The 13,718-nt window shown below is 35.4% G+C and overlaps 1 non-coding gene across 1 annotated transcript; it reads left to right on the top strand.

The window, feature by feature from the left end:
* Nucleotides 1–12,288: 12,288 nt before the first annotated feature.
* Nucleotides 12,289–12,395, top strand: LOC111823765. Its single transcript, XR_002826857.1, has one exon. It is a non-coding gene; the product is annotated as a U6 spliceosomal RNA (small nuclear RNA).
* The last annotated feature ends 1,323 nt before the right edge of the window (nucleotides 12,396–13,718 follow it).

The following is a 13,718-nucleotide window of genomic DNA, read 5'->3' as shown; positions in this document are numbered from 1 at the left end:
CTTCTTTCCTCTCTCCCTTCCTTTATCTCTCTTTTTTCTTTCCCTCCTTCCCACCTTCCCACCTTCCTCCTCTTTCACAGATGTAAAATATAGTTGTTTGCTGATATGTATAAGAGACTTATACTCACTTCTTGTACTGAACTAATAAAACTATTCATATAAATGATACATTTATACTATCATTTTATGCAATATAGCCCTTGTTTGTGCACTAAAGCAACAGTTTTCTTAATGATATACTAAGACACTATTTTTATTTGAAACTTTAAAAATGACATATTAAAGCCAGTACTAGTTTTAAAAAGAAAGGTCTACTTCCAGTTTAAATTAAGCCACAGTACCAATTACTCGTGAACATTCTGCCAGTGTACAACCACAAAATCCTAAAAAGACAGATAACTGCAGTATCTTATAATAGCCTCGTACAGTAAAACACATCCATATCCATACAGTACACTGAAATAATTTTCACTAACCATAAGTTTGATGAGAAACATAATTGTCTACCTATCCATGCTGACTCTCATGAAGTAGCTCAACATTCTGAAAGGCCGTGCCTGTCTCCCGAATAAGAAACAGGGAAACTTAGTAGCCATCGTTTCATAATAAGGATGCTGAATGTTTAACGTCAGCCCTCTACTGTTTCCCTACTATTTTTTTCTCTCATATTTTTGACTAAGGAATGGCATCTTCTAAAATACAAGAAAGGCAATAATGAAGTAAAAAGGAAGAGTAATTGACTACCTCCTGGACAACCCCTGATGTAATAATATTCTCTGTGCATTTGTGAGAAAAGTTTTAACATGAAGTGAGAAAAACTGAACACAAAATAGATTTGTCAAGTACCATTGTTGTAAGTGGCTTCCATCACCTAAACGCTTATCGGAAAGATTTAGTTGAAAAATGAAACCACAAGGCAGCTTCTATTCATCTGCTTCTCAAAGTCTCTTGGAAAGGGCATCACCGCACAGGAACCTTGTTCTCCAGCTCTCAGCATCATTTACCTCTTAGAATGTGGATACATTATTCTCTTGCTGCAGAGTAATTTCCGTCAAAGGCCAAAAGCACTCCCTTCTCAACACATTTATTGTGCTCTTACTTTAGCCAACACCATGTTGGAGGCCTTGGGAACTCAACAATTAGCAAAGCAGAAAAATTTCTGCTCTGGTATCTTACATTGTAGTAGAGGAAGACAACACAACTTGACAATATATTATTCAATAAATCAGGTGCATGTGTCTGAAAAAATAAAGCAGGGACACAGGGTGATAATGAATCCCTTGGGTGGAGGTGGGGCTGTTATTCCAACAGTGCGGTTAGAAAAGATTTCTTAAATAAGGTAACAGTTGAGTAGAGAACGAAAATGAGAAAGCAACCATGTGAATTTCTGGGAGACGCCTTAAGCCAGAGAGAATGGCAATGCAAAGGCTATGCTGCAAAAGAGGGTTTGAAGACTTGAGTAAGAGCAAGGCCAGTGTGGAGAGACCAGCGAGAGTGATAATTCAGTTCTGTAGTCCTATAAAATGGAGAATCAAAGGGGATGGGAGTAATGGGTAAAAGACAGTGAAGAGATTAGCCAAAGAACAAATATGCATAGTCTGAGCACACAAAGAACAGAGCGGTGAGGGCGGGGGTCAGGCAGCAGGGGCTGGGTGGAAGTGGGCAAAAGGGGGGGTGCTGGGGACATCTGTAGTAGTGTCAACAATAAACATTAAAAAAATCCCCTCCCCCCAAAAAAACAACAAAATAGAAATGAGAATTTACACCATAATGTGGAAAGCCTGGAATGCTTCAGTTAAGTAGCCACAAATCCATTCCTATATCTGTACATATTGTCTCTCTATAATTGCACATATATAATTTTAAGTTTCTCCATAATTTTTACAAAGAAAAATATATAATAAAATTATATAATACAGATGTTTATTATGCGCAGTGGATGTTAATATTTATTATAAGATAAAGGAATAATTATTTGGGTAGTAAGCAAGTCTGAATGAATAAAGATTCATAATCACAGAATTTTCACAAATTCAGGTGTGTGTTTTTCAGTTTTATGTAATGTTTATCAGTTAAACACAAAATACATAAACTTGTTATTGGTAGCTTCCTACAGGGTGATGATCTAATTACTAGATGAGAAAAAGTTCAATTTAACACGTCAACTATTTGTAAATAAATTTTTTTCATTATATATGATTGTATGAAACTGTTTATTCTCTCAAGAAGTTTAAATACTCCTCTTACAACCTTTGTTTGCATTATAAATTTCCAGAACTAAATGTAAGTAAGCACTAGTTGGTCCATATTCCAATTAAGGGATTTAATTAGCTTTTATTGATTTCCACCATTTTCCTTTTGTCAAGCGAGGGACCTGGGAATATGATTTTGTTGCTTGTGTAAAACCTGGTGCACCCCTAGGCCTTGCCACTGTTAAGAGGAGCAGGCACAGTTGCTGTTTTGTGTATAGTCTGCATAGAATGTACTTACAACTTGGGAGACTGCTTGGGAAGTAGTTGTCTGTGTGAAGATTGTCAGCAATCGATCTCTTATTTTTCCTTTGTCGTATCCTTGCCTCTAATGATTAGTAGCATATGTTCCAAATCATGATGCATGGAAGCTTGAAAAGCATTCTTCTTGCCTTGACACAAGAATAAAAAGTTGCCTCGTATAATCTCCCCAGTTTTAAGAGGCTATTAGCTTAGCTGAAGGGGGTGAGTATGAAATGAGTGCTAGTGGATCTAAGAAAGGCAATAGGGAGAGTTGAATGTAACAACCATACTCCAGAGTCACTTAAAAGGCTGAACAATCAGGACCTCAATCATTGAGTTTCTAAGGCAGTAAATATTTTAACGGTGGAGAAGTAGTAACTTCAAAGTGCTCAAATCATTTCCCACATTGATGTAAGTACAGAAGTCAAGGTGATTCATTTCAAAAGCTAAAGGGAAAACTTGGCATACAGCCTGTACAAAATCTACTGGCCACTTGCAGACTCCTAGTGAGAGAGAAAAGAGGCCACAATCTACATTAAAACACCATTGCTCTCAAATGCCCATGCCACCCAAAGCAATCTAGATTCAACACAGTTCCTATCACCAATGGCATATTTCACAGAACTAGAACAAATATTCCAAAAGTTTACATGGAACCACAAAAGACTGAATAGCAGCAGCAATCTTGAGAAAGAAGAACAGAGTTGAAGGAGTCACACTACCTTGCTACAAAGCTACTGTAATCTACAGTTTACTACAAAGCTATAGTAATCAAAACAGCATGGTACTGGCATAAAAACAGACATAGAGGTCAATGAAACAGAATAGAGAGCCCTGAAATAAACCCACACCTTTATGGTCAAAAATTATTTAACAAAGAATGCAAAACACACAATGGGGTAAAAGTCTATTCAATAAATGGTGTTGGGAATATTGGACAGATACGTGCAAAAAATGAAACTGCTGTTAGACCACTTTCCTACAGGTCACTTTCCTACACCATACACAAGAATAATCTCAAAATGGATTAAAGACTTAAATGTTATACTCAAAACCATAAAAAATCCTGGAAGAAAACCTAGGCAGCAAAATCTCAGACATTTCTCATAGCAACATTTTTTTTGATATATCTTTCTGGCAAGGGAAAGAAAAGAGAAAACAAACAAATGGGACTACATCAAACTAAAAAGGATTTGCACCCCAAAAGAGATTATCAACAAAATGAAAAGAGAGCCCAGTGAATGGGAGAACATATTCACCAATGATACATCTGATAAGGAGTTAATATTAATAAAATGCATAACAAACTCATACAGCAAACACCAAACCAACAAAAAATCCAATTAAAAATTGGGCAGAGAACCTGAATAGACATGTCTCCTAAGAGGACATACAGATGGCCAATAGACATATTAAAAGATTCTCAAAGTCACTAATTATCAAAGAAATGCATATTAAAAGCACAATGAGATACCCACCTCACACCTGTCAGAATGACTATCATCAATAAATCAACAAACAAGTGTTGGCGAGGATGTGGAGAAAAGGGAACCCTCACACACTGCTAGTTGGAATGCAGACTGGTGCAGCTACTGAGGAAAGCAGTGTGGAGTTGCCTCAAAAAATTGAAAATGGAACTGCCTTATCATCCAGCAATTCCACTTCTGGGAATTTATCCAAAGAAACCTGAAACACAAATTTGAAAGAATATATAGATCCCTAATGTTTATTGCAGCATTATTTACAGTAGCCAAGATTTGGAAGCAGCCCAAGTGTCCATCAGTAGATGAGTGGATAAAAAAGCTGTGGAATACTACTTGGCCACATAAAAGAAGGAAATCTTACCCTTTGCAACAGTATGAAGGGAGCATTGTGCTAAGTGACATAAGCCAGGCAAAGAAAGACAGGTACCACATGATCTCACTCAGATGTGGAATCTAATGAACAAACTGAAGTAACATGAAAAATAGAGACAGATTCATAGATAGAGAGCAGGCTGTCAGCTGTCAGCTAGTGGAGTTGCCTGGAGGTTTAAGATTTAAAACATTATTGTTCTCATTTCAGTTTTTGAAATGCACTGAAATAAATAAATAACAAAGCCTAATACCTGAATTTAAGACACACATGGAGTTAACTGTGCTCCTTGCTGCATGTACTTTCCTTGGTTTTTCCATATTCAATATAAAAAAATCCCAAAAATCCCAATGGAGCTGTCTACAGAGTTCAGAAGAAATTAAAGTGCAACTGAAAAAAAACACACAAAAAAATAAAAGCACTCAGTTAAGGAATGGTTAAACTCGAAAGGCAATAGGAGACTTTGGTAAATCAATTATCTGAGGGGAGAGAGCGAGAGAGAGAGAGAGAGAGAGAGAGAGAGAGAGAGAGAGCTTTATAATAAAACCCAGACAATCTAGTGATTATCAAAATACATAAGTGAGTAAGAGAGAAGCTATGACAATGTGCTATGGTGAGTCCACATCTAGGATTAATATGAATAACTCAGAGGAAAAGTGTTAACATTGTATATAATGAAAATACATAAAAGTTATTAAAATAAAAATGTTAGCATTCAAACATGAGGGCAGGGTACTGGAAATCAATGTGAGAGGAATAATTTGTGTATGTTGCACAGCAGGGGATAAAATAGTACTTTCTAAATTTGAAACATGCTGTTTAAAAAATGAGTACAATGTATAAATGTGTTCTATATTCTTTTTCAATTTGCCTGCGAGGAATATTCATGTAAACACAATCTATTAAAATGAAGAAATATATACCTATTTGAAACATTAATTTGTTTTTACTTGAGTTGCTTTTTTCTTATGAATTAAAGCAAAACTAAATTTGACTGTTTTGTATTACTAGTAAACGCAGTTTCTATAGCATATAATTTTCATTTGAATGTTTGCCTGTCTGTTTAGTACTTAGTACATTTCCGTCTGTGTAGATGCAATAAAGTGTCTGAAAGTGTATTCAACTGAGTTAATGAAGATTATTTCTTAATGAAGGAATTTCAAGTAATAGTTTTCCATTCCTTTGCACATTCTGCATTGTTTGAATTCCTGATATTGAACATAATATTTTGAGAATCATGTAATCATCATTCTTAGAACAAAATGTAACACTGATAGTAGGTCTATTTATGATATAAGAAAGTTCTGAGAATTTTAAAATTACATTTGAAATATACCTAAGTTTGAAATATTCCACTTTTCTCACTTTTTTATTGTGATTTTTGGAAAATTGCCACACCTTTACAAACATGAGCCCATGAGGTCTTTCTCACAGCATGGGATAAATAGCTTACATTCAAAGTGTTATGATTTTGCATTAATCATTAATTTTTCATTTGTTAATGCATCCTCTAAGATATACATTGATACTTTTTTTTCCTCTTTTTCTTTAGAAAAAAAAAGAGGGGGTGAGGAGAAAAGTAAAATGAAGATGGATGGAAGGAGGAAGAGAGAAGAGAGGGAAGAAGGAAGTGAGAAAAGGAGGAAAAGAGAAGAGAAAAAAAGGAGAGAGGGGGGAGGGAAAAAACAAACAATACCTCTACTAGTACTAAAACCAGCCTGCTAAGTAATTTTGAGTACAAAGCAACTCAGTTTTCTATATGTCATTTAATATTTTATAAAACATTTTCTTTTTGATGAGTTTTCATGCTTCCTAGCCACACACACACACACACACACACACACCACACACACACACACACACACACACTCAGATACACATACACATACACACACTGAATGCAATAAGATGAAGATGCATTAACTCATGATAATTTGATATGACTGTGCAATGTAATTTACTTCATTTCATCTAAGAAAAATATGCAATAAATTAAAAATAATGAAGTAGTCTCATATGAACTTCTAATACTTCTCTCTAATTAGTGAACACACTTTATCATGTGACACAAATACATTCTGCATTTTTTGATTCCTAAGTCACTACATTTTTCACCTGTCTTGCTTTTATTTTTAAAATGGAATTTTTGTAAGAATCCAATTGAAGACAATCTAAGAAACAAAAACATTTTAACCGGTACGTTTTTATGTCATATTTTATTTACTCCATCCATTTTTTCATGTCTTACAATCCATGGTTTCATAGCATTGTACCATAACAGAGTATGACTGGTAATTTATTTTCTTCAATGTTCACGACACATAGCCATACATCTTTGACATAATGTCCTCTTAGTTTGATGAAATATGGTACTTAATAGCTCAAATGTGTATTACATTTTAATTGGCAATTGTTAGTTGTTGGTAAAATTGGATATGTTTGCGATATGCATTTTGGCCTTAGGGTTATTTCTTTGCTCAGTTTTTAAAAATTGAAACTGCCATTTTGTTATGAATTTACAAGATGCATTTACATAATAAGGTAAAATCCATTATGCTGCACGTTTTCTCAGTTTATTTTCCACAGGCCTTTTGAATGGTTGTCATATTTTGACATAGAATATGTGCTGTTCAATTGTTCTGTGTCACGCTCCGACTCTACCGACTTTATGTCCTGTTAGTTTGGTGTCTTTACCTCTCAGGTTTCTGGTCTCTTTTGAAACTTTTTATTTATCTTGGTCTGCTACGGGGGGCTGTGGTCTAAGTGAGAGCATTTCCTCCCACTTTGACGTGTGGTTGAGGAAGCAGGCATGTGGCAGGTCCTGAACTGAGATGCTTGAGGCCTTGGGTATACAAGGTGCTAATTTCCTAACTCAATCATGCAGCCATGACAAGGTCTCTCTAAAACTAAGGAGAACAGAGAGGACACTGTTGCTTACCATCCTGCGGTCACAGAGATCTGAGAGCAAGCATTCCCTGCAACCAACACTTAACCTTCATTCTCATTCATGTAGATTTCCAGGTGCTAGCCCTGCTACAGGGGAGGATTCCTGGTCCCTGTTAGAACGTCAGCAGCACCTAAAACCTAACTTGCATTTCACTCTGTGCAGTTCAGCCACATTTATTTTGAAGAAATAGAAAATCCAGAGTTGATAGTGGGAGAGATAGGAGCCAAATCGGTCATCTTTCTTTTCTCAGAATTTTCTGCATCCAGTGTATTTGCAATTGTTCTTAAATGATTTATTTATTTTATATAAAGAGAGCCTATAGAACTTAAGGATATAATAAGTATGTTCCTAACATTCACCGTTGTTTTTTCTAACATTTTAATGTTGTTGTCTTTCATTTTGTTCTTGTATCTCCTTACCATCTGCTGTTTTTAAAGATTTGGGTATAGAACTAACTTTTCATGTAAATGTATTTTGTGTTATTCCTATTTCCCCAAACATATTCTTAATTCCCAGTGCCATATTTTAAAAATAGTCATTTCCCCACTGATTTGTGAATCTTCAATGTGTTGATTTGCTTTTGGAAAATATTATTTTAAGATACTTGCAATGAAACTACTTCTTCATTTTATTTTCAATATGTTCTCGACTATCTTTGTTTCACTATTTTGTGATTATCTGTGAAATTACTTTTTAAACCAAAATTTTCCTTACATTAATATAGTAATTGCATAAAGTTATAAATTAATTTGGAAGAAATGTTTAAATCTTTAGTTTTCTGTCCAGTAACTGATATTTAGAGTGGGTATTTTCTTTCAAGAGGTTTACATGAGTTTCCTTATTAAGCTATTTCTAATCATTGTCATTTTTTTCATTTTACTTTTGAAGACTATGACTAAATTATGAATATATATAAAACTTAGCTCAACTTGACTAACAGGATGCTCCCTGCAACCCTAAAAAACTTTCTTTATATATTTAATGAAAAGAATATGTTGAAAAACTACTGATATGTTCCTTTTGATGTTTTTAAATTGGCCAAAGTAATCAACTCATTTAGGAATGATTTTCTTGTTTCTCTTAGGGTAAACTATATTATTATATGCAAATAAAGTTTATTTAATCCATCCTTCCTTAAAGTCATATATAATTTTATAGCTTTATTGCAGCTCAAAAAATTAAGACAATAAAGAAAAAAGTATTGATTTGTAGGAGACTTGATCATGCATTGAGTTTACATGTGTACTGTAAATTACACTGTGCTATTTTGAATATGCATATATATTTTACATTCATGGGTAATCATAAGTTATCAGATGGACATAATATCACAGATCTGTCAGAAGGAAAGAATTAAAGATCTCCAGTGTCTTTTTAATGCTTATAAGTAAAATTTATGTTAAATATAAATTTAATATCATTGTTAATATATTATATTAATACACAATAACTTCTTTAACCACAGCTAGATTATATTGATCCCATAAGGAAAAGTTTATTTGAGTAAAACAAAATCTCCTATTATGGAATAATTAAAATTAAATAAAATGTACACAGTGTCTAGAAATAAAAAATGCATACACCAAACTAAATTATATGTGAATAACCCTTCTATTGCCCCCGGAAACTGTGCTGAGTCCATGCCGGGTCCTCTCGCGGCCTGTCTATCTCCCCTCCTGTGTTCTAGAGCCTTTGATTAACCGAGCCTCGCCTTGACTTAAGGGTTTTGCAGATTTGTCTGCCCATTTGTTTGTTTTTATGATTCATTGACCTCAACCTCAATTTCCACATTTCTTTTGTTGTTGTTTCCAGCTTGGGATTAGAGTATATCTTAGTTTAAAGGAAGTTTATTTTTTATCCTGGAAGGGCAGGGCTGTAGGTGTGTCTGGGTGTGAATGAGATAATTAGCAAGTGAAAAGTATGCACAAATAAATGGCAGAAGAAACTTTCACATTTACCTACAGAGGAACAGCATCTTTTTGTCAAACAACTTCTACCGTGGCCCTTCCGTCTTCAGGATATGGTCCATTCTCAGAATATCAGGCCTCTCCCAACTCTCCAGCTTGCCTATTCTCTGTAAGCCCCTCACATAGCCCATTCCACACCGACCTCAATATGACACTGCAATAAAGACCACAGTAGCAGAAAGTACTAGAAATCCCACGGGACATTTTAGATTAAACTTTTGCAAAACTCCCTCACCTGTGCTCATGTTTTACTTCAAAGTCAAGGCCAAGACAGCACCGGTGCTCCTTACCAGCCACTTTCCTCTCTCGCGCATCTCTTGGCTTTTATGATGTCTTGATTTGTCCACGTGTTCCCTGCTACCATTTCCGTTTCTCTTCTCTTTTGCACCCATCTCTCTTGTACACGCCTATGTTTTGTAAGCCCGCTGTCATTTTGGTAACAGAATGCCTTTTCATCCAGGGCAGAGCTATCTATGGAGCCCCCAGGTCCTGGCAGTGCTCACGCCTCTCGGAACAGCAGGAGGTAAGAGCACTCAGGCTGGGGAGCTAGGTGCCCTGGACTTGAACTCTTTCCGCCACTAACTTTGTCAGATTTGGCAAATTGCTTAATCTCTGTCTCTCACCTTCCCCGAATTTAGAGAGGAGGAGATAGCAGTATCTACTTCATGGTAATGTAAGCAATAGAATTAAATAAATTCTATATAAATAACTGTTGATTACAGTCCCTGGTACATGTTACCAACAACTCTACCATTTTTTTCCACCCAGAAGGAAGATAACCTGGAAACAGACCACTCTTTTGGGGGTCTCCTGGGTCCATGAAACAAAACAAAACTCACACATAAACAGACAACAGGGAACGTCTCAGTTTTCTAACGGCTCTGAAAAACCAAAAAGGGTAAAACAAATGGTCCACAACTTGACAGCACCTGCTGAAAGTTGTCATGTGACCAGCTGAAAAAAAAAAATCCAGGACATTCGATCCATCACATATGAGCCACTGTCTTCGGTTTTGTTGCTCAAAGATTGTTTTTTCCTAAATGCCCAGTTAGTTGATAGCTACTTCTTAGATTGTGATATAAATTTTACTTTCCCCAAATCATTTCTGCAACTATAATAGTTCTACTTCCTCAGTGAAAGAAAATCTTTGAAAATAATTTGCTTCATGTGTGGTGTAATAATAGCTTTTACACGTGTAAACAAGTTACTTTTATTTTATTAGTTATTACTTTTCATCCTCACAAATTTAGATTCTAAATTGGTAAGGTTTCATGGGAAAATATAAAAAAAAAACTGCCCTGGCCGGTGTGGGTCAGTTGGTTGGGCGTTGCCCATGCACAGAAAGGTTTCTGGTTCCATTGCAGAGTGATCCTGGTGGGGACCATGAAGAGGCAGCCTATGCATGCTTCATCCTCACATGGATCTCTCTCTCTCTCTCCCTCTCTCTCTATCTCCATCCTTCATCCTTTCCCTTCCTTTAGCTAAAAATAAATTTAAAAATCTTTTTTTAAAAACAACATGAATACTTCTTGCAGTGAAAAACGGAAAAATGGCAACACTTTTTTTTTTCTTTTCTGAATCTGGCTGGGTTTATTGGCAAAGGAGAGTTACGATAAACTGCTTTGGCAAGCTTGTATCAACCCATGCTGCTAGAATATGCCTCACTGGAGAGCAGCAGCAGCATGCAGAGGAAAAATAAATGAAGTAAGTACTTTTTCCCCTAAATAGGCTTGAGCTGTAGTGTCAGACATTTTGCCAAATACTTTCATTGTGCCCTGAAATTAAAACACAGATCCAAATTCCAATGCCATAAGCACTTCTCCGTATTGGTATGAAGTATGCTGTGCTGCTACTGAGTTCCTCGGGATTGGGGGGATTTAACCTCACACTCTTTGCCACAACAGTTGGGCCTGAAGCAGAGCAGCATCAAATTGATGGCATTTTGAAACACAGGAAATGTTTTTAATTGATTAGAGCTACAGTGGCCAGGGTAGACGTACTGCTCTGCAGACGTATTTCCATAGCCTCTCATCATTAGTCAAGCATGCATGTTTGGATGCTTATCCACGACACATGACACAACCTGTGCACCTGATCCTCCAACCCATCCTGCATGTGCTTAGCAACTGGTTCAATGAAAGAAACCATCCCCAACTTCAGGTTAAGGAAGAAAGCATTAGGCTTGACATTAATCTGATTGAAGCAAAAATTCCAATGATATATACTGGATTTGTAGAATGGCCAGATTATTATGACCACCCCATCAGTACAATGAAGTTAATTAGTTATGCAAATAATAATAATAATAATAATAATAAAACCTTGAGAGTATTTGCTTAGGAAGTTTTCAATATTCATTATTTTTGGAAGTGTCAATGAAGTACTAATGGCGTGGTCATAATAATCTGGCCGGTCATAATAATCTGGCCACTCAGTGTATATATGTATACATTTATAAATTTCATATGTGCCAATATTATGTAGGGATATTTTTTATTGATCTTCTAAATCAAGTATATAACTTTATAGGTATATATGTATGTATGTTTGTATGTTTAGATGGTAAATAGATTTTCTATATAATAGCCTTAATAAAATACTGGATAAAAATCACAGTATTGTTGGTATTATACTAATTAGTACATATTTTTCAACAGGTATGTACTAATTTAGCTGGTTGTCTGTTACTGAACAACGATTTTAGAAAGCAAAGATGACTTAAGAACTAGTGAGGCTCATGTAACTACTTGTCAAACTATTTTATGTATTTTCTATTTGGGAAAAATTTTTGCACCTAAAAAAATCATCTGTAAGGAACCTTTAAGTCAGAAGGATATTGGGCTTCATTGGAAATAATTTCAATGAATTGTCCCAAATAGATTTCAATAATTTCACTAGCCCAGAGCTCCCTGTTAAATTTGAATAATTAGAAAAAGAAAGGTAATTTTGAGTGGGGGTAGTGATTAAGTTTTGCTAGTACAATTATTCAGGAAGCAGTCGTGTTTTATAATAAAATGTAAAAACAATGGTGCTTGCTTCAGCAGCACATATACTAAAATTGGAACAATACAGAGAAGATTAGCATGGCCCCTGCACAAGGATGACACGCGAATTCGTGAAGCATTCCATAAAAAAAAAAAAAACAATGGTAACATTTACTTAGTGCTTAGTAATTGTTAATCACTACTCTACCTGCTTTTAAATGTACTAACACTTGTAATTTTCACAAAATGCTTATAAAGTAGATATAATGATATCTCCTACTTTGTAGTGAAGTAACTGAGAGAAATAGAGAGGTTAAGTAAGTAGGCCAACGCTCAACAGCTATCATTAGCAGAATGGGGGTTTGGGTACCAATTCTCATGTGGGTTCCTTCCTGCCCCCTATGTCATAGAGGAACAATCAAGGGTTTGTTTGTTTGTTTTTTCCAACAGCTGTTGATTATCAGCAGAGCTGTGTAGTTCAAACCTACTTTACTCATCTAAATTGTAGTTCGCATAATTTTTTAAAGGTTACATTATTATTATCAAGGATAAGAGAGTTTGCAGAAATGATCTATATGAAAAACTGTAAGATATTTCTTTTATTGTAATTATTTTGAATAACATAAAGGAAGGGGCATCTCAAAATAAGATAGAGCATGTGTGTGCATGCATGCACACACGCATACACAATCTTTATATGAAACTCGCTACTTAAACAGCTTATCCTATTTTCTACTTTAAATTATCTTATATTAGAGGCTCAGCACACAAAATTTGTTCACAGGTATGGTCCCTAGGCCTGGCCTGTGATCAGGGCTATCTTCTCTGGCTGCCAGAAGCCGGCCCCGCCCCCCACTGCAACCCGCCCCTGGTTCCCCATTCACCATCAGGCGATGGGAGCCTGCTGGCCCAGGAAGGGATTGAGAGGTGTTCAGTGCACCTCGTAGTGACTGGTCCAGCGGTCATTCTGGTCATTCCACTGTTATGGTCAATTTGCATATTACCCTTTTATTATATAGGATTCTTCATGCCATACAATATTATTTTACAAAGAAAATCACTGGCTGTATAATTTCTCTATAAATATTATTTATTTAAGCATCATCATCTTATAAAAATGTAAGCCTATTAAATTTGTGATTAGCAACACTATAAATAGTCTAACTTCGTATTTCTTATGGCATCTTTAGAATACATTTCTAGATAAGAAATTATTACACAAAATTACATAAAATTATTTTGACTCTTGATATCTATCACAAAGTTGCCTTCAAAAATACGCTTAAATTTATAACAGTGCAGGAAAATTTTTATCCCTATTAAGAGTATTTTTCAAATATTGTTTTGCTAATATTGAAGACAAAAATATCTAAGTAATGTTCTAATTAAAAGTTTTTCCATTCCTACTGAGGAGAGATGTATGTTCCCATGACTTCAGCTGTTTATATTTTATTTTCTGTGAGAGTCTGTTTGT

The sequence above is a fragment of the Myotis lucifugus genome, unplaced genomic scaffold (genome assembly GCF_000147115.1).
Source record: "Myotis lucifugus unplaced genomic scaffold, Myoluc2.0 scaffold_665, whole genome shotgun sequence".
NCBI classification, from domain to species: Eukaryota; Metazoa; Chordata; class Mammalia; order Chiroptera; family Vespertilionidae; genus Myotis; species Myotis lucifugus.
This window is presented reverse-complemented; position numbering and strand designations above follow the sequence as displayed.